The following is a 21,734-nucleotide window of genomic DNA, read 5'->3' as shown; positions in this document are numbered from 1 at the left end:
GTCTATCAAATCAAACTGTCTTTCAAGTACCAAAACATTTTTTTAAATTTTGAATTCAAGAATTCAGGGAATTCTATATACCCATGTTCCCTTCTTGAGCAAACTATTAAAGAATGAGACTCGTCCAACCAAAAGATGACTGGAAAAAGAATTATAAATGAAATGACTATAAATCTGATATACTTAATTATAGATCTAATAAAATATAGAGGTGAGGGCAAAAATAATATATAAATGTTATATATTTTGATGACATATAAATAATGCAACTAAATATTAAAGAAAGGAGGAAAAGGAACAAAAGTGAAATTAGCTTACTGCTCATTGTATAATAGGTGAGAGATAAAGGATAACACCGGAAAATGGCAAACTATATAGTAATATAGGACATTAAGTGCATTGAAAAAAAGTATAGCTTGGATAAAAACATAAGTGTTGCTAAATATCTACAAGATTGAAAAAAGGCACAAAAAGATGTAGAGAACATCACACTATAACAAAGATAACAAATATAAATCACATCGCAATTATTTTAAAAAGTAGGGCAGGGTCGAGACCAAAATTAAGTCTTATCTATAAATGTGAATGGGCTTTATTCATCCATTAAAAGACAAACATTTTCAGTTTGATACACACAGCAAGACCCAACCACATGCTTTATTTAAAAAGGAAACACATATAAAATAAAGTGACTCAGAAATGCAAAAAAGGAATTTTTCAGTCTATGAATCATTTCAAATTCGTTTTTGTATACGGTGTGGACTAGAAGTCAAGACTAATTTTTCCATGAATATCAAGTTCTTCTAGTACTATATGATTAAAAGATTGTTCATTCATTATTCACTGAATTACATGGTCTCTTTGCCAAAAATCTCCATATACATAAATCCATGTGTACATAAATAAATCAAATACACATAAACTAGTTATGTATATATGGATTCTATTGCATTCCACTAATCTAAATGTCTATCTTTGCACCAATACCATAATGCCTTGCTTACTGTTGCTTCAAAAGAAGACATGAAGTCAGATTCCATACACTCTCCAACACTATTCTTTTTAAAAATTGTTTTGACTATTCTGTATATATATAAATTTTAGCTTGTCAAATTATGCAAAAAGTCTGCTAGATACTGATTGGAATAATAATACGGAGTCCTCCAATCCATAAACATGTTATCTTTCAACTTACTTTCAGTTCTCAGCAATGTTTTGTTATTTTCAAAACAGAGCTCTTACATATCCTACAAATTTTGTTGTATTTATTCCTCAGTATTCAATGCTTTTGCTATTATTGTAAAAATGTTCTATAATTTCACAAACTGTTCATTAGAAAAACAAAAATATATAACTGATCTTACATATATCAGCCTTATTCTGACACCCTGCCAAACTCCATAATTAATTCCAGTAATCTCTTTTCAGATTCTTTACAATTTTCTATATACATAATCACGGTGATCTATAAGTTTGAGTGTTCTACCTCTTTATTTCCAATATTCATGTTTGCTATAGGCCTACGTCATTTTATTGCACTTTGCCTTATAATGCTTCACAGATTTTGCATTTTTACAATTGAAGGTCTATGACAATCTTGCCTCAAGCAAGACTGACAGTGCCATTTTTTCCACAGTGTTAGCTCAATTCAAGTCTCTATGTCACATCTTGGTAATTCTTGAAATATTTTAAACTTTTTCATAATTATTATTGTGATCGGTGATCTCTGATGTTACTACTGCAACAGTTTTGGGTGCCATGAACTGTGCCCATAAAAGAGGTAAACTTTATCAATTAATGTTGTGTGTGTGCATGTTCTGACTGCTCTACCCATCAGCCATTCCCCTCTTTCCCTCTCCTCAGGCCTCCCTATTCCCTGAGACACAAAAATATTGAAATGAGGACAATTACTAGTCCTACCATGGAGTATTCAACTGAAAGGAAAACATACATGTCTCTCACTTCAAAATCAAAAGCTAGAAATGATTCAGCTTAGTGAAGAAGGCATGTTGAAAGCCAGTAGGCCAAAAGCTAGGCCTCTTGCACCAAATACTTAGCCAAGTTGTGAATGCAAAGGAAATGTTCTTGAAGGAAATTTTAAGTATCACTTCAGTGAACACACAAATTATAAAAAAGCAAAGCAGTCTTACTGCTGATATGGATGATACATGCTGGATAAGAGATCAAACCAGCCTCAACATTCTTTAAAGCCAAAACCTAATCCAGAGCAAGGTCCTTACTCTCTTCAAAGGCTGGGAGGGATGAGGAAGCTGCAAAAGAAAAGTGTGAAGCTAGCAGAGGTTGATTCATGAGGTTTAAGGAAAGAAGCCATCTCCCTAACACAGAAGTACAAGGAGAAACAAGAATGACTGATGTAGAAGCTGCAGTAAGTTATCCAGAAGATCTAGCTAAGATAAGTAATGAAGGTGGCTAAACTAAACAATAGAATTTATATGTAAACAAAGCAGCCTTATATTGGAAGACGCCATCTAAAACTTTTGTAGCTAGAGGGAAGTCAATGCCTGGCTTCAAAGCTTCAAAGGATAGGCTAATTCTCTTGTTGGGAGCTAATGCAGTTGGTGACCTTAAGGTGAAGCCAATGCTCACTTAAATTATGAAAATTCTAGGGCCCTTAAGAATTATGCTAAATCTACTCTGCCTATGCTCTATAAATGAAAGAGCAAAGCCTAAATGACAGCACAGCAGTTTACAACACGGTTTACTGATTATTTAAGGCCATTGTTAAGACCTACCATTCAGAAAAAGGTTCCTTTCAAAATATTACTGCTTGGTGACACTGCACCTGGTCACCCAAGAACTCTGATGGAGATGTACAACAAGATTAATGTTGTTTTCATGCCTGTTAATATAACGCTAACACAACATCCATTTCAGCCCATGGTTTGTGAAGTAATTTCAACTGTCAAGTTTTATTATTTAAGAAATAAATTTTGTCTAGTTTCTAAGGATCATGTCTGCCATGTCAAAATTCCTGATCCAGACACAATGGCCCCAATGGGACAGAGCCCAAAGGTGTCACTGAGAGTAACTGGAATGAGCTTGTTGACAGCTAGATGACATGAACCTCTCTGAGTCCCTTTTCCATGGCATCTATGCCTACGGTTTTGATAAGCCTTCTGCCATCCAGCAGCAAGCCATTCTTTGTATCAAGGTTATGATGCAATTGCTCAAGCCCAATCTGGGACTGAAAAAACAGCCACTTTTGCTATATTAATTTTGTAAGAGACTGAACTGGATCTACAGGCTACATACATAGGCTTTGGTCCTGGCACCTACTAGAGAGTTGGCTCAGCAGATACAGAAGGTAGTCATGGCATTAGGAGATAACATGGGTGCCTCTTGCCATGCCCGCATTCAGGGAACCAATGTACATGCTGAGGTGCAGAAACTTCAGATGGAAGCTCCGCATATCACCATGGGTACCCCAGGTCATGTATTTGATATGCTTAACCAGAGATACCTATATCCCAAATACTTCAAGATGTTTGTACTAGTCAAGCTGATGAAGTGTTAAGCTACAGATTCAAGGACCAAATCTATGACATATTCCAAAAGCTCAATAGCAACACCCAAGGGGTTTTGCTGTGAGCTACAATACCTTCCAACATGCTTGAGGCGACCAAGAAGTTCATGAGATATCCCATTTGGATTCTGGTCAAGAAATAAGAGTTGACCCTGAAAGGTACCCGCCAGTTCTATATGAATGTGGAACAAGAAGGGTGGAGGCTGGATACACTGTGTGACTTGTATGAAACCCTAACCATCTTGCAGGCAGTCATATTCATCAACACCCAAAGGAAGTCTGATTGGCTCACTGAAAAGATGCATCCCGAAGACTTCATTATGTTTGCCATGCAAAGATATATGGACCAAAAGGAAAGAGATGTTATCACAATACTCTGGCTCTAGCAGAGTATTGATTTGCTGGCCAGAGGCATTGATGTGCAGCAGTTTCTTTAGTCTTTAACTATGACCTTCCCACCAACAGGGAAAACTATATCCACAGAATTGGTCGAAGTGGACAATTCTGCCTTAAGAGTGTGACTATTTAAAAAAAAAAAGTGTGTGACTATTAACATGGTGATAAAAGAAGACAAGGAGACTCCTTGTTCAAGATATCAAGACCATCTACAATACCTCCACTGAGGAGATGCCCCTCAGTGTTGCTGACCCTGAGGGGCTATCCTGCTACCTAGCCCTACCCACGGTTCAGTCCATGGGGGGCTGAAGACAACAAGGAAGGGGAGGGAAGGGAGCCAAGGGATAGATGTGTCATTTTTTTTCTTTGAATAAGTGTCACGTTGGAAGGAAGGAAGGAAGGAAGGAAGGAAGGAAGGAAGGAAGGAAGGAAAAAGAAGAGAAGAGAAGAGAAGAGAAGAGAAGAGAAGAGAAGAGAAGAGAAGAGAAGAGAAAGAAAAGAAAAAGAAAAGAAAAGAAAAGAAAAGAAAAGAAAAGAAAAGAAAAGAAAAGAAAAGAAAAGAAAAGAAAAGAAAAGAGAAAATCTTCTTTAGTGATAGTGATTCCTTTTTCTGGACACAGCAAATTGAAAACCTTCTGGAAAGGATTCACAATTCTAGACGCCATTAAGAACTTTTGTAATTCAGGGGGATCCCTGGGTGGCGCAGCGGTTTGGCACCTGCCTTTGGCCCAGGGCGCAATCCTGGAGACCCGGGATTGAATCCCACGTCGGGTTCCCAGTGCATGGAGCCTGCTTCTCCCTCTGCCTGTGTCTCTGCCTCTCCCTCTCTCTCTCTCTCTCTCTCTCTCTGTGACTATCATAAATAAATAGAAAAAAATAATAAATTTGTAATTCAAAGGAAGAGGTCAAAATATCAATACAGAGTTTGGAAGCAGCTAATTCCAATCCTCATGGGTGACTTTGAAGGATTCATTATTTTCATGGAGAAAGTAACAAAAGATGTGGTATAAACAAGAAGAGAACCAAAAATAGTAGTAGAGCCTGAAGATGTGATTGAATTGCTATAATCTCATGATAAAACTTGAACAGATAAGGGGTTACTTCTTATAGGTGAACAAAGAAACTTTTTTTTAAGATTTTATTTATTTATTTTTTTTTATTTTTTTTTAGATTTTATTTATTTATTCACGAAAGACATGGTGGGGGGGCAGAGGGAGAGCAGGCTCCATGCAGGCAGTCCAATGTGGGACTCGATCCTGGAACTCCAGTATCACGCCCTGGGCCAAAGGCAGATGTTCAACCGCTGAGCCACCCAGGTGTCCCAAGAAACTGGTTTCTTAAGATGGAATCTACTCGGGATGCCTGGGTGGCTCAGCAGTTGAGTGCCTGCTTTCTGCTCAGGGCATGATCCCAGGGTCCCAGATCGAGTCCCACATCGGGCTCCTTGCAGGGAGCCTGCTTCTCTCACTGCCTATGTCTCTGCCTCCCTCTCTCTGTCTCTCTCGTGAATTAATTAATTAATTAATGAGTAAATAAATAGTGGAATCTACTCATGGTGACAATGCTGTTAAGACTGCTAAAATGATATCAAAGGATTTAGAATATTACATCAACTTAACTGATAAAGCAGCAGCAGACTTAAAAGGACTAACCCCAATTTTGGAAGTTCTACTGTGGTTAAAATGCTATCAAACAGCATCACGTGCTACAGAGAAAATCATTGTAAATAGAAAAGTCAATTGATGTGGCAAACTTCACTGTTATTTAAAGAAACTGCCACAGCCACGCCAACCTTCAGCAACCACCACCCTACTCAGTCAGCGGCTGTTAAGACAAGACCCTCCACTAGCAAAAATATTATAACTTAATGAAAGCTCAGATGACACTATTTTCTTTTTTCTTTTGTTTTTTAAAGATTTATTTTTTTTACTTAATTATGATAGACATAGAGAGAGAGAGAGGCAGAGACACAGGAGGAAGGAGAAGCAGGCTCCATGCCAGGAGCCTAACGTGGGACTCGATCCTGGGACTCCAGGATCACGTCCTGGGCCAAAGGCAGGCGCTAAACCGCTGAGCCACACAGGGATCCCCTTGACAGTATTTTCTTAAAGATTTATCTAAGGGGAGGGGAAAGAGGAGAGAGAGTGAGAGAGTGAATCTCAAGCAGACTCCCCACTGAGCCCAATGCAGGGTTTGATCTCATGATCCTGAGATCATGACCTGAGCCAAAATGAAGAGTCAAATGCTCAACCAAGTGAGCTACCCAGGTGCCCTGATAGTTAGCATTTTTTTAGCAATAAAGTGTTTTATAATTTGGGGGGAGGGGACTATAAATACTCTTTTAAAGTGTTTTTTAAAAGATTTTATTTATCCATGAAAGACACAGAGAGAGAAGCAGAGACATAGGCAGAGGAAGAAGCAAGCTCCTTATAGGAAGCCCGATGCAGGACTCCATCCCGGGCCCTGGGGCCATACCCTAAGCCAAAGGCAGACACTCAACCGCTGAGCCACCCAGGCATCCCTTAAGTTTTTATTACAATTCCAGTTAGTTAACATGCAGTGTAACTAATATTATTTTCAGGTGTGCAGTATAGTGATTCAACACCTCCAAGCAACACTGATGGTCATCACAAGTGTACTTCTTAATCCTCATCACCTATCTAAACCATTCCCCCATCTACCTCCCCTCTGGTAGCACTCAGTTTATTCTATATGGTTATGACTCTTTCTTGGTTTGTCTTTCTTTTTTCCCTTTGCTCATTTGTTTCTTAAATTCCACAAACAAGTAAGATCACATGGTATTTTCTTTCTCTGACTTAAGATATTACACTGTTTTATAAACATAATGCTATTGTACACTTAAAAGACTATAGTTTAATGCAAACATAACTTTTACATGCACTGGGAAACCAAAAAATTCATTTGACCCACTTCATTATGATATCCACTTTATTGCAGTGGTCTTGGAACCAAACTTACTACAATTTCGAAGTATACTTGTCCTTCTAGATTTATGGGACTAACAAAGCTCCCAAAATAATGTCAAATAGAAGTTGTAAAGGCAGATGTCCTTATTTTGTTCCCAAAGTTTGAAGAGAAACATACTATGTTTCATTAGTAAGCATAATGTTAGATGTGGGTTCTTCATATGTGCCTTTTATTAGATTGACAAATCCAGTATTATATAAAATATATAGGCTATATAAATTTATATAAATTAAATATTTGTTTATATTAAGGATTTTTACATCTATAATCATAGGGGAATACTGGTCTACAATTTTCTTTTAATATCCGTGTTAGGTTTTAGATCAAGGTTACACTGGCTTCCTAATGAGTCAGGAAATGTTTCATCCTCTTTTGCTTTCTATAAGTATGTTTTGGGCACCTGGGTGGCCGAAACATACTTATAGCGTCTGCCTTCAGTTCAGGTCATGATCTCTCCTCAGGGAGCCTGCTTCTCCCTCTGCCCCTCTTTCTTTCTGTCTCGTAAATAAATAAAATCTTTTTAAAAATAAAATAAAATAAAAGTATGTTTCATGGAATTCACATGTCAAACCATCTGAGACTTGAGTCTTCTTTGTGAGAAAATTTTCTTGATAGAAATTTAAGGGCATCTGGGTGGCTCAGTCAGTTAAGTGTCTGTCTTTGGCTCAGGTCATCCCTCTGCCCCTTCCCACCATGCTCATGCTCCCTCTCTCATATCTTTGGAAGAAAAATGTAATTTATTTAATATATTTATCATTCTGATTTTCTATTTCTTTCTGTGTCAATTTTGTTCAAATATGCCTTTCAAGGAATTTGTTAAGATGATTCATAATATTCCCTTATGTCCCCTCTTTCATTATGAATATGTTCTATTTAGATCAGTCTTAGTAAGACTGATCATATTTATCATATTTATCAATCCTTTCATTTTTTTTAACTTTATTTATGATAGTCACACACAGAGAGAGAGAGAGAGAGGCAGAGAAAGGCAGAGAAAGAAGCAGGCTCCATGCACTGGGAGCCCGACATGGGATTTGATCCCAGGTCTCCAGGGTCATGCCCTGGGCCAAAGGCAGGCGCCAAACCGCTGCGCCACCCAGGGATCCCTTATCAATCCTTTCAAAAAATTACTTTTAGGGCAGCCCCGGTGGCCCAGCGGTTTAGCGCCACCTGCAGTCCAGGGTGTGATCCTGGAGACCCCGGATCAAGTCCCACATCAGGCTTCCTGCATGGAGCCCACTTCTCTCTCTGCCTGTGTCTCTGCCTGTCTCTCTCTCTCTCTCTCTCTCTCTCTCTGAATGAATAAATAAATCTAAAAAAATTTAGTTTAATTAGTTTTCTCTAGTCTCCATCCATTTTCTACTTAATTGATTTCTGCTCTGATTTTATTTCTTTCATTCTATTTTTAACTTGCTATTGTTTTTCTAGTTTCTCTTGGTAGGTAACTTGAATCACCCACTTTAAATCTTTCTTTCCTTCCAGCCACACTGGAAAAAGAGTATGGAATTCCTCAAAAAGTTAAAAATTGAACTACTCTATGACCCAGCAATTGCACTATTAGGTATTGACCCAAATGATACAAAAATACTAATTTGAAGGGATACATGCACCCTGATGTTTATAGCAGCATTATCAACAATAGTCAAATTATGGAAAGAGCCCAAATTTCCATCAACTGATGAATGGATAAAGATGATGTGGTGTGTATAAATATATATGTGATATAAATGGAATATTACCCATCAGAAAGAATTAAATCTTGCCATTTGCAATGACATGGATTAAGTTAGAGGGTATTATGCTAAGTGAAATAAGTCAGAGAAAGACAAATACAATGATTTCACTCATACGTGGAATTTAAGAAACCAAACAAAAAGGGGTGCCTGGGTGGTACAATCAATTAAGCATCCAACTCTTTGTTTCAACTCAGGTTGAAATGATCTCAGGGTCATGGGATCAAGACCTACACTGGGCTCTGTACACAGCACAGAGTCTCCTTAAGACTCTCTCTCTCCTTCTCCCTCTGCCCCTCTCCCCTGTGATGCTTGCTCTCTCCCTAAAATAAGTAAATAAAGCTTAAGAAAAAAAGAAACAAGACAAATGAATATTGAGGGGGGAGGCAAACCAAGAAACACATTTTTTTTTATTTTATTTATGTGAGAGACAGACAGTGAGAGACAGAGAGAGAGAGAGAGAGAGAGAAAGAACATATGAGCAGGGTGAGTGACAAAGGGAGAAGCAGATTCCCCACTGAGTAGGGAGCCCAACGTGGGGCTCAATCCCAGGACTCCAAGATCAAGACCTGAGCCACAGGCAGATGCTTAATGGACTAAGCCACCCAGGTGCCGCCAAGAAACAAATTCTTAACTACAGAGAACTGATGATTTCCAGAGGGTAGGTAGGTGTGTGGTAGAGGGATGATGGCTTAAATAGGTGATGGGGATTAAGGTGAGGGCACCTTGTGATGAGCACTAGGTGTTGTAGTATGTAGGTGATGAATCACTAAATTCTACATGTGAAATTAATATTACACTGTATGTTACCTAACTGGAATTTAAATAAAAACTTGAAAAAATCTTTCTTTCCTCCAATATAAGCATTTAAAACTATAAAATTTCCCCCTGCTATGATAAGTGCAGTTGCCTCTGTGGTATTCCCCCTGAAAGCCCAGAACTTCACCTTACATCAGACAGACCCTGAATTAAACTCAGTGAGACACTCTCACAGTCCAGAACAGGCTCAGAAGAACTGCCAAAGATGAGGTGGGGCCTGGCCAGACTAGGCCTGAGAGGCACACCCAGGCAACAGAGCCTTGCATCAGTCAATGGACCAACACTGCTTCCGTGAGTTAGACCAAATCACCATGGAAATCTGAGACGCTGGCATCAGGAGAAACTGAGCAAAGGGTACAGGAGCCCTGTACCACCCTCCAACTTCTCTGCAAACCTAAAATCACTCCAAACTAAGAAGCTTATTAAAAAATAAAAAGTAAAATAAATAAGACTCTAAAATTTCCTCTAGCATTGCTTTACTGCATCCACAAATTTTGATGGTGTTTTCAATATTAAATTCAAAACATTTCCTAATTTCCTTTGTAATTTTTTTAAATTGATGGATGGGTTTAGAAGTATTTCCAAATATTTGAGGATTTCCTGATTATCTTATCATTGCTCTAATTTTATTCTAGAGAATATCCTCTGTATTATTTCAATCCTTCAAAATGTATAAAGATGTTTTTTGGGTTAGCGTATAGTCTATCTTGGTGACTACATTATGCAATTTAAAAATCTGTTCTCTGCTGGGTGTAGTGATATAAAATTTCAATTGTGCCAAGTTTGAGCTGATATGTGGTTTAAATCTTCCAAAATCTTACTGATACTGTCTACTTGATCTACCATTTATTAAAAGACATATGTTAAAATCTCCCAATTATTATACATATATCTATTTCTCCCTTTAGTTCCATGAATTTTTGTTTCATGTGTGCTAAGGTTCTATTAATTGGCACATACACATTTAGGATTTTGTATCTTCAGTAAACTGAAACTTTTATCATTATTAAATGTCCTTTGTCTCTAGTAGTATTCCCTGAAGTCTACTTTATCTGATAATAATACAACAAAATCAGTTTTCTTATGCATAATGTTTGTACAGCATATTTTTTTCTATCCCATTTTAGGTATTATCTATCAATATCTTCATCTTAAAGTGCATTTCCTGTTAACAGTGTACTGTTGAGTCACACTTTTTTTATTCAGTCTGATAATGTTGGTCTTTAAAATGGATTAGTCTACTTAGAATTAACATAATTTTTATATGGTTTAAGTCTACAGTCTTGGTTCTCTGTTCTTCTTCCTCCTTTGTTTTTGGCAAAACATCATTCTCCTAGATTCCCTTAGTTTTGTGCCCATGGTTTCCTTTAGCTCTATGAGTGTGTTTAAGGCAGATGATAAAAAGTCACATGTAGTTAAAGTCCAGTGTCCAGGCATTGTCAGGGACAGTTTCTGTTAATTTCTTTTTTTTCCTATGAATAGGCGATAGGTTTTGTTTCTTTGTATATCTTATAAGTTTTTTTAATTGGAAACTGGAAGCTCTGATTATTATAATGTGGTAACTGAAAATTTAATTCTTCTCCCTCCCCAGAGTTTATTGTTGTAGGCTATAGTCATTTGTTTAGTGAGTTTCCTCAACTAGCTTTGTAAAGTGTATTGAGAGGTTTATGGCCACTGACATCTCTGTTACATTGGCTTAGTGCTCAGCTTGTGATTTTACAGAGATTTTCTTAAAGGCCTGGAGCCAAAACGGGGAAGCAAGAAGTACTCCCCTGTCTTTGCAGTCTGGCTTGAATTAGGGCACTCCTTCAATGTTTAGCCAGTCCATTTACAATTCTGACTTAACCTTCACTTTCTGCTCACACAGAGCCTGAAGACTAGCCAGAAGTGCAAGTTCAAGTCTTCTCGGGTCTTTTTGAGCATGTGTTTAGCTCTTGATATGCACACAGACTTTTGATTCCCTGGCATACACTTTGTAAAGCCTATTATTCCCCCACTGTATCTCCTTCACCAGCCTATCCCTTCCTAAGCTTTTCAGCGTCTCTGCCGCTTATCCCATCTGTGGTCCCTTGCCCCAAGTGATTATAACTAGTATACGCACAAGGAGGCTATTCTAGCCCTGAAAGAATTCTGAGGGAAGGCAAAACAAAGGCAAGTCCCTGAGCTGATCCCTCACAGCACTACTAGACAGGTCAAAGTACACAACCTCAATTCTTTCAGAATCAAGTTCATACTGCCCCCACTCTGGCCCTAGCAAACCACACCAGGAATGTGGGTTATTGCTCCCGTAGCTGCTACCAGCCAGGGAATGGGGGGTGGTACTTACCATAATACCCTTTCACCAAAATTTAGCAGCCTCTTTCCCTTAAGTATTCACACCTGGTTGTTAGAGTTTTGGTTTTTTTTTAATTAGATTCCAACGCTCAAAAGAAAAGCTCATCATGACAGTTTTTACCAGCTTGATCACTGCTTCAATAGAGGGGTGAATCCTTAAAGTGCCCTACTTTGCCATTATTGGTGACCTCATGTCCCCCCTTTGTTTCTGGTTAATAGAGAACGTTTTACAATTTCAATGGTTTCTTTTTTTTTTTGAGGGTAGTTTGTGTTTTGGGTTTTGTTTTGTTTTTTTTTTAGTTTCAGATGTAGTGTTCAATAATTTATTAGTTGCAAATAACACCTGGGGCTCATCACATCGCTTGCCCTCCTTAATGCCCATCACCTACTAAGCCAGTTCTCACATTGTTTCTGAGGTATTAAGATATTACTTAAGGAAAGACTACAGTAAATTAAGGATGCATACTGTAATCTCCAAAGTTCTAAAAACATCAAATAACATACCTTAAAAAAGTCAGTTGAAGACTATCTTCACTATCTCTATTTTCCCATCATCTGTGCTCCTGTTGTCATATTTTGCCTCTAGATATTTATAAACTCAACCAGACATTATTCATTCCTGTTGTTTTCCCCCTTAAGGTGCCTTCTAACTCTGGCTAATTTTAAGGTTTTCTTTGAATGTATTTACCTAGGTAATCCTATTTGGGTTTCTGTGAGCTTGTTGGGTCTGTGCACTGGGGTCTTTCATTCATATTGGAAAATTCTCAGGCATTATTTTCTCAATTATTTTTTGTTCAACTTTCTGTCTCCTGTTAGAATTCCAAGTACCCACATGTTAGCTTGATTTTATCCCACAGATCTCAAAAGCTCTGTTCAGTTTTATTATCATCCATCTTTTTCTTTATAGTTCAGTATGGATAATTTCTATTCAGTAGTCTATGAGTTGCCTCATCCTTCCAACTGTTGTGTCCTCTCTGCAGCTAAGCCCATCAAATGAATTCTTCATTTCTGACCCTGTACTTTTTGGTTCTAAAATTTCTATATGGGGCAGCCCGGTGGCTCACCGGTTTCGTGCTGCCTTCAGCCCAGGGCGTGATCCTAGAGACCCGGGATCGAGTCCCATATCGGGCTCCCTGCATGGAGCCTGCTTCTCCCTCTGCGTGTGTCTCTGCCTCTCTCTCTCTCCCCCCATCCCCCCGTGTGTCTCTCATGAATAAAGAAATAAAATCTTTCTAGAAAAAAAAAAAGAAAATTTTTTTAAAAAAATAAACTAAAATCATAAAGAAGAAAAGAAAAAAAATAAATAAAATTTCTATATGGCTCACTCTTTTACAGTTTCCATTTCCCTGTTGAAATCGTTCATCTCTTTGTATATGTTGTCCATCTTTCCCATATACCCCTTAGCATATTTATCAAGGTTATCTTGGAGTCCCTATCTGTTAATGCTAACATCTCTGAGGCTGCTTCTATTGACTATTTTGTTTTAGACTGAGTCATTTTTATCATCATTCATTGCATGTCTCACAATTTTTTATTGTAGGCCAGACAACCGTGCTTTGTAAAGCATACCCTTTCCTCTATCAGGCCACTAGACTAGAAGACTAAGTCCATCTGGGTACTTACACTAGGTCTGGCTTTATTTCACCTTTAATTTGATTATTTCAACTTTATTTTGATTTAGCTGACCACTGTTTCATGAATGTTTGGACACAGAATCATAACTTTCTCTTCGGCAAGGTTAGAGATCTGGATGCCAGCAAGATTTTTAAGATCTATGGCTTTCTAGCCCAGCTGAACCACAAAAGCTCTCTCTGCTTCATAAACCACAGAAGCTCTCAACCTATCTCACTCTGGCTCTCTCTCTGACAGCCAAACTACCAGCCTTTTAGACTCCTGGATTTTTATATCTTGGGAAATCACTTTGTACCTACCTGCCTTCTCTTAGTTTTCAGCAGCTGCCACTATGCTCTTGATGAAGTACTCCTGCATCTCAGGGAGATCTCTCTCAGCTTTCATGCCTTGTTCCCAGCCACTTGCACATCACTGCCATGCATTTAGTAAAGATCAACGAATCTTGGGGGTGTCCTCATAATCTCCTTGCCTTTTCCTCAGCCCCTGGCACACTTTCACCCCACACTAAGTGAAGACAGATGGGAAATAACTGGCAGGTAAGTGCAAACTTGCTCTGTGACTCTTGGTCTTCAAGATTCTGATGAATCATTAAAAGTTCATTGAAAGTTAACTTCCCCCTACCCTGTGATGAGTTCTCACCTCCCCCCACCATTCCCCCTGGGATAAAAGCAGCCAGCTATGATCTATTTGGTCACAGAAAATATATATTCCTCTCTAATCTAGTAGCAATACTACTCAGCAATAAAAAAGAAAAAACTACTGATATATGCAACATGAATGAATTTCAAAATAATTATGCTGAGTAAAAGAAGTCAGGCCAAAAATTAAATGCATGCTTGATTCCATTTACATAGAATTCTAGAAATGCAAATTAATCTATAATGACACAAAGCAGAGCAGAGTTGCCTAAGAATGGGTGGGGGAGAGGCAAGAAAGAGGGACTGCAAAGGGAACTGAAAACTTGAGAATAACTGATATGTTCATTATCATGATTGTAGTGATGGCCTTACAAATATATACATGTTGAAATGTATCAAATGGTACACTCTAAATATACAAAGTTTATTGTGTGTGAATTATACCTCAATAAAGATGCTTTTTAAAAACAACCAGAGCGGGGATCCCTGGGTGGCTCAGTGGTTTAGCGCCTGCCTTTGGCCCAGGGTGCGATCCTGGAGTCCTGGGATCGAGTCCCACGTCGGGCTCCCAGCATGGAGCCTGCTTCTCCCTCCTCCTGTGTCTCTGCCCCTCTCTCTCTCTCTCTCATAAATAAATAAATAAATCTTTAAAAAAAAAAACAGAGCAGTACGGATATAAAAATACAAAATGAAAAATGGTGGACAAGAGCAGCAAAATGTACAAGCAGACAAGGAATATCCTTCACTATCATACTGGAGAAGACAAAAGTTGTGATCAAACATTTCACCATTAAAAAACACAATAAAGCCTATGAAAAAGGACCACAACACATTAAGTACAAGAACTCAATAAGAAATGTTAGGACAACAGAAGAAAATGAGACAAAAAAATGACACAACTCAAGGAAAAAAAAAAAGATATGAAGACAAAATTAGGAGGCATAAGAAAAAATAAGCACTACAGAATGCATAGTAAAAAGCAGAGGATGGGGTGCCTGGATGGCTCAGTCAGTTAAGTGTCTGCCTTTGGCTCAGGTCATGATCCCAGGGTCCTCAGACTGAGCCCCATGTGTGGCTCCCTGCTCAGTGGGGAGCCTGCTTCTTCCTCTCTGACCGCAGCTCCCCTTGCTTGTGCTCACTTGGGTAAATCCCCAGCAGTGCAATTGCTGGGTCATAGGGCAGTTCTATTTTTAACTTTCTGAGGAACCTCCATACTATTTTCCAGGGTGGCTGTACCACTTTGCATTCCCATCAACAACGTCAGAAGGTTCCCCATTCTCCACATCCTTGTCAACATCTGATGCTTCCTGACTTGTTAATTTTAGCCATTTTGACTGGTATGAGGTGGTATATCATTGTGGTTTTGATTTGTATTTCCATGATGTCAAGTGATGTTGAGCATTTTTTCATGTGTCTGTTGGGCACTTATATGTATTCTCTGAAGAAATGACTATTCATGTCTTCTGCCCATTTCTTGACTGGGTTATTTGTTTTTTGGGAATTGAGTTTGGTAAGTTCTTTTTTTTTTTAAGATTTTATTTATTCATGAGAGACAAAGAGAAAGAGAGAGAGAATGAGAGGCAGAAACACAGGCAGAGAGAGAAGCAAGCTCCTTGCAGGGAGCATGATGTGGGACTCGATCCTGGGACCCCAAGATCACACCCTAGGCCAAAGGCAGGCGCTAAACCACTGAGCCACCCAGGGATCCCCGATAAGTTCTTTTTTTTTTTTTTAAGTTCTTTATAGATTTTGGATACTAGCCCTTTGTCTGATAAGACATTTGCAAATATCTTATCCCATTCTATAGGCCGCCTTTTAGTTTTGTCAACTGTTTCCTTGGCTGTGCAAAAAAGCTTTTTATCCTGATGAAGTCCCAATAGTTCATTTTTGCTTTTGTTTCCTTTGCCTTTAGAGACTGTCTAACAAGAAGTGACTATGGCCAAGGTCAAAGTGGTTCTCCTCTAGGATTTTGATGGATTCCTGTCTCACATTCAGGTCTTTCCTCCATTTTGAATTTTTATGTATATTATAAGAAAATGGTCCAGTTCCATTCTTGCATGCAGCAGTCTAATTTTCCCAACACCATTTGTTGAAGAAACTGTCTTTTTTCCATTGGATGTTCTTTCTTGCTTTGTCAAAGATCAGTTGACCATAGAGTTGAGGGTCCATATCTTGGTTTTCTCTATTGTGTTCCACTGATCTGTGCGTCTGTTTTTGTGCCAGTACCATGCTGTCCTGATGATCACAGTTTTGTAATAGAGGTTGAAGTCCGGAATTCTGATACCCCCAGCTTTGGTTTTCTTTTTCAACATTCCTCTGGCTACTTAGGGTCTTTTTTAGTTCCATACAAATTTTAGGATTATTTGTTCCAATTCTGTGAACAATGTCAGTGGTATCTTGATAGGGATTGCACTGACTGTGTAGATTGCTTGGGTAGCATAGACATTTTAACAGGATTTGTTCTCCCAATCTGTGAGCATGAAATGTTTTTGCATTTCTTTGGGTCTTCCTCAATTTCTTTCTTTAGTTTTTAGAGTATGGATTCTTTACCTCTTTGGTTAGGCTTAACCAAAGATTAACCTGGTTAGATCCTAGGTATCTTATGGTTTTTGGTGCAATTGTAAATGGGATAGATTCCTTGATTTCTCTTCTTTATGCCTCATTGTTAGTGTACAAAAATGCAATTGACTTCTGTGCACTGATTTTTTATCTTGCCACTTTGTTGAATTTCTGTATGAGTTCTAGAAATTTTTGGAAGGAATCTTTTGGTTTTTTAACACAGAGGATCACATCATCTGTGAAGAGTGAGAGTTTGACTACTTCTTTCCCAATTCGGATTCCTTTCATTTCTTCCTGTTATCTGATTGCTGAGGCTACAACTTGCAGTACCATCTCAAACAACAATGTTGAGAGTAGACATCCCTGTCGTGTTTCTGACCTTAAGGGGAAAGCTCTCAGTTTTTCCCCATTGAGGATGATATTCACTGTGGGCTTTTCCTGTATGGCTTTTATGATATTGAGGAATGTTCCCTCTAACCATACTACACTGTGGAGAGTTTTTATCAAGAAAGGATGCTGTATTTTGTCAGTGCTTTTTCTGCATCTATCAAGAGGATCACATGGTTCTTGCCCTTTCTTTTACTAATGTAGTGTAGTAGTGTATCATACTGATTGATGTGTAGATGTTGAACCATCTTTACAGCCCAGGAATAAATCCCACTTGTTTGTGGTGAATAATCCTGTTAATGTACTGTTGGATCCTATTGGCTTGTATCTTGGTGAGAATTTTTGCATCTAAGTTCATCAGGGGTATTAGTAATTCTTTTTGGTGGGATCTTTGTCTGGTTTGGGGATCAAGGTAATGCTGGCCTCATAGAATGAGTCTGGTGGGTTTCCTTCCTTTTCTATTTTTTGGAACAGCTTCAGAAGAATAGGTATCAATTCTTTAAATGTTTGGTAGAATTCCACTGGGCAGCCATCTGGCCCTGAACTCTTGTTTCTTGGGAGATTTTTTATTACTGTTTCAGTTTCTTTGCTGGTTATTGGTCTGTTCAGGTTTTCTATTTCTTCCTGTTTCAGTTTTGGTAGTTTATATGTTTTCTAGGAATGCATCCATTTCTTTTAGATTGCCTAATCTGTTGGCATTTAGTTGCTCATAATCTGTTCTTATAATTGTTTGTATTTCTTTGGTGTTGGTTGTGATCTCTCTGCTTTCATTCATGATTTAATTTACTTGGGTCCCTTCTCTTTTCTTCTTGATAAGTCTGGCTAAGGGTTTATTGATCTTATTAATGCTTTCAAAGAATCAGCTCCTAGTTGTTTTGTTGATCTGTTCTACTGTTCTTCTGGTTTCTATTTCATTGATTTCTTCTCTATTCTGTATTATTTCTCTTCTCCTGCTTGGCTTAAGCTTTATTTGATGTTCTTTCTCTAGCTTCTTTAGGTGAAAGGTTAGCTTGTATATTTGGGACTTCTCTTGTTCCTGAGGAAGGCTCATCATGCTATATACTTCCCTCTTAGGACCACTTTTACTGCATCCCACAGGTTCTGAACTGTTTGTTGTATTTTCATTTGTTTCCATGAATCTTTTTAATTCTTCTTTAATCTCCTGGTTGACCCACTCATTCTTTAGTAGGATGCTTTTTAACCTCCATGTACTTGTAGTCCTTCAAATTTTCTCTTGTGATTGAGTTCAAGTTTTAAAGCATCATGGTCTGCAAATATGCAGGGAATAATCCCAATCTTTTAGTACTGGCTGAGATCTGATTTGTGACCCAGTACGTGATCTATTCTGGAGAATGTTCCATGTGCACTCGTGAAGAATATATATTCTTTTGTTTTAAAATGAAATGCTATAAATATATCTGTGAGTCCATCTGGGTCCAGTGTGTCATTGTTTCCTTATTGATCTTCTGCTTCAATGATCTGTCCATTGCTGAGTGGAGTGTTAAAGTCCTCTACTATTTCTGTACATCTATCAGTGTGCTTCTTTAATTTTTCTAATTGGTTTATATAATTGGCTGTTCCCAAGTTAGGGGCATAAATATTTACAATTGTTAGATCTTCTTGTTGGATAAACCCTTTAATTATTATATAGTGTCCCTCTTCACTCTATGATAGTCTTTGGTTTAAAATCTAGTCTGTCTGATATAAGGATTGCTACCCTAGCTTTCTTCTGATGTCCATTAGCATGACAAATGGTTCTTCACCCCCTCACTTTCAATCTGGAGGTGCCTCTGAGTCTAAAATGAGTCTCTTGTAGACAGCGTATCTGTGGGTCTTGGGTTTTTTTTTTTTTTAGCGAATCTGATACTGTGTCATTTGGAGCATTTAGGCTATTTACATGCAGAGTAACTACTGAAAGATATGAATTTAGTGCATCATATTACCTGTAAAGTCACAATCCCTTTCTGTTCTTTGTTACTTTTGGACTCTCTCTTTGTTCAAAGGATCCCCTTTAATATTTCTTGTAGGGCTAGTTTTGTGATCACAAACTCTTTTAGTTTCTGTTTGTCCTGGAAACTCTTTATCTTCCTTCTATTCTGCATAACAGCCTGGCTAGATAAACTATTCCTGACTGCACAGTTTTCTCATTTAGCACCTAGAATATATCATGCCAGTCCTTCTGGGCCTGCCAGGTCTCTGTGGACGAGTCTGCTGCCAGCCTTGTTTCTACCCTTGTAGGTTAAGGACCACTGTTCCCACACTGCTTTCAGGATTTTCTCCTTATCTCTGAAATGTGCAAAATTCACTAGTATATGTGGAGGTGTTGACCTATTTTTATTCATTTTGAAGGGGGTTCTCTGTGCCCCCTGGGCTTGAATGTCTGTTTCTTTCCCCAGATTGGAAAAGTTCTCAGCTATAATTTGTTCAAATAAACCTTCTGCCCTCCCCCCTCCTTCTCTTCTGGGACACCTATTATTTTAATATTATTTCACTATATATAGTCACTGATGTCTCGAATCCTCCCCTCATGATCCATTTGTTGTTTTCCTCCCTTTTTCTCAGATTCCTTATTCTCCATCATTTTGTCTTCTATATTACTGACTCTCTCTTCTGCCTCATTTATCCTAGCAGTTAGAGCCTTCATTTTTTACTTCATTTTGACAGCCTTTTTAATTTTGGCCTAATTAGATTTTAATTCTTTTGTTTCTCAATTAACAGATTCTCTAATGTCTTCTATGTTGTTTCAAGCCCAGCTAGTATCTTTATAATCATTGTTTTAAGTTCTAGTTCTGACATCTTACTGCTACCCATATTGACTAAATCCCTGGCAGTGAGTACTGCCTCCTGTTCTTTTGGGGTGAGTTTCTGTCTCGTCATTATGTCCAAAAAATAGATGAGACAGAAAATGCAAAACAAAACTTGAAAAATATAAACAAAACAAATAAGAACAGAAACCAAAAAGAAAAAAAGAGACCGAGAAAAAGAGAAATCAAACAAGAAGTAAAACAGAACTCATAGCTAACATCATACTCAATGGGGGAAAACTGAGATCTTTTCCCCTAAGTTCAGAAACAACACAAGGGTATCCACTCTCACCACATTTATTCAACATAGCACTGAAAGTCCTAGGCACAGCAGTCAGAAAAGAAAAAGGAATAAAAAGCATCCAATTCCGCAAGAAGAAGTAAAACTTTCACTATTTACAGAAGACTTACTATATAGAGAGAACCCTAAAGACTCCACCTAAAAACTGCTAGAACTGATAAATGAATTCAGTAACATCACAAGATACAAAATCAATATATGGAAATCCACTGCATTTCTATACAGCAAAAATGAGGCAGCAGAAAGAGAAATTAAGGAATCAGTCCCACTTACAACTGCACCAAAAATAATAAGATACTCATGAATAAACCTAACTAAATTGCTAAAAACTTGTATTCTGAAAACTATAAAACATTGATGAAAGAAACTGAAGATAACAGAAAGAAAAGGGAAACATTCCATGCTCATGGATTAGAATAAATATCATTAAAATGTTTCTATTACCCAAAGCAATCTACACATTTTATGCAATCCCTATCAAAATATTAACATTTTTCATAGAGCTAGAACAACCAATCCTAAAATTTATATGGAACCACAAAAAAGAAAAAAGAAGAAAAAAAAAAAAGAAAAAGAAAACCTGAATAGCCAAAGCAACCTTGAAAAAGAAAAGCAAAGCTGGAAGCATCACAATTCTAGACTTCAAGGTATCTTACAAAGCTGTAGTCATCAAGACAATATGGTACTGGCACAAAAGGACACACAGGTCAATGGAACAGAATAGAAAACCCAGAAAAGAAACCACAACTATATGGTCAACTAACCCTTAACAAAGTAGAAAACAATATCCAATGGAAAAAAAAGACAGTCTCTTCAACAAACGGTGTTGGGAAAACGGGACAGCCACATGCAGAAAAATAAAACTGTCCTACTTGCTTACGACATACACAAACTAAACTCAAAATAGATTAAAGACCTAAATGTGAGACAGGAAATCATTAAAACCCTAGAGGAGACCACTGTCAGTAACCTCTTTGACATCAGCCATAGCAACTTCTTTCTAGATATGTCGCCTGCAACAAGGGAAACAAAAGCAAAAATTAACTACTGAAACTTCATCAAAATAAACCGCTTCTAAAAAAAATAAATAAATAAATAAAAAAAATAAATAAACCGCTTCTGTAGGACACCTGGGTGGCTTAGTCTGTTGAGCATCTGACTGTTGGTTTCAGCTCAGGTCATGACATCACAGTCATGAGATAAAGCCTTACCTTAGGTTCTGTGCTCAGTGGAGAATCTGCTTGAAATTCTCTATCCTTCTTCCCCTGCTCAATAGTGGGCACACACTCTCTCCCTCACCTGCCCTCTCAAATAAATAAATAGTTTCTGCCCAGCAAAGGAAATTCATTCAACAAAACTAAAAGGCAACTTACAGAATGGGAGAAGATATTTGCAAATGACATACTTGAGAAAGGGTTAGTACCCAAAATATATAAAAGACTTATTAAACTCAACACCCAAAACAAATAATCCAGTTAAGAAATGGGCAGAAGACATGAATAGGTATTTTTCCAAAGACAACATACAAGTGGCCAACAGACACATGAAAAGATGTTCAACATCATTTATCACCAGGGAAAGGCAAATCAAAACCACAGA

The 21,734-nt window shown here is 37.9% G+C and overlaps 1 protein-coding gene and 1 pseudogene across 9 annotated transcripts in view; one reads left to right on the top strand and one right to left on the bottom strand.

Annotated features, from left to right (window-relative positions):
- The window catches only part of DOCK3 (dedicator of cytokinesis 3), a 525,841-nt gene that overhangs the window by 485,649 nt on the left and 18,458 nt on the right, over positions 1-21,734 (bottom strand). The window lies entirely within an intron of this gene.
- LOC121494512 lies at positions 1,759-3,988 on the top strand (annotated as a pseudogene).

This window comes from Vulpes lagopus, chromosome 7 (genome assembly GCF_018345385.1).
Source record: "Vulpes lagopus strain Blue_001 chromosome 7, ASM1834538v1, whole genome shotgun sequence".
NCBI lineage: Eukaryota > Metazoa > Chordata > Mammalia > Carnivora > Canidae > Vulpes > Vulpes lagopus.
Note: the sequence above shows the minus strand (reverse complement) of the source record. Positions and strands in the feature narration are given on the sequence as shown.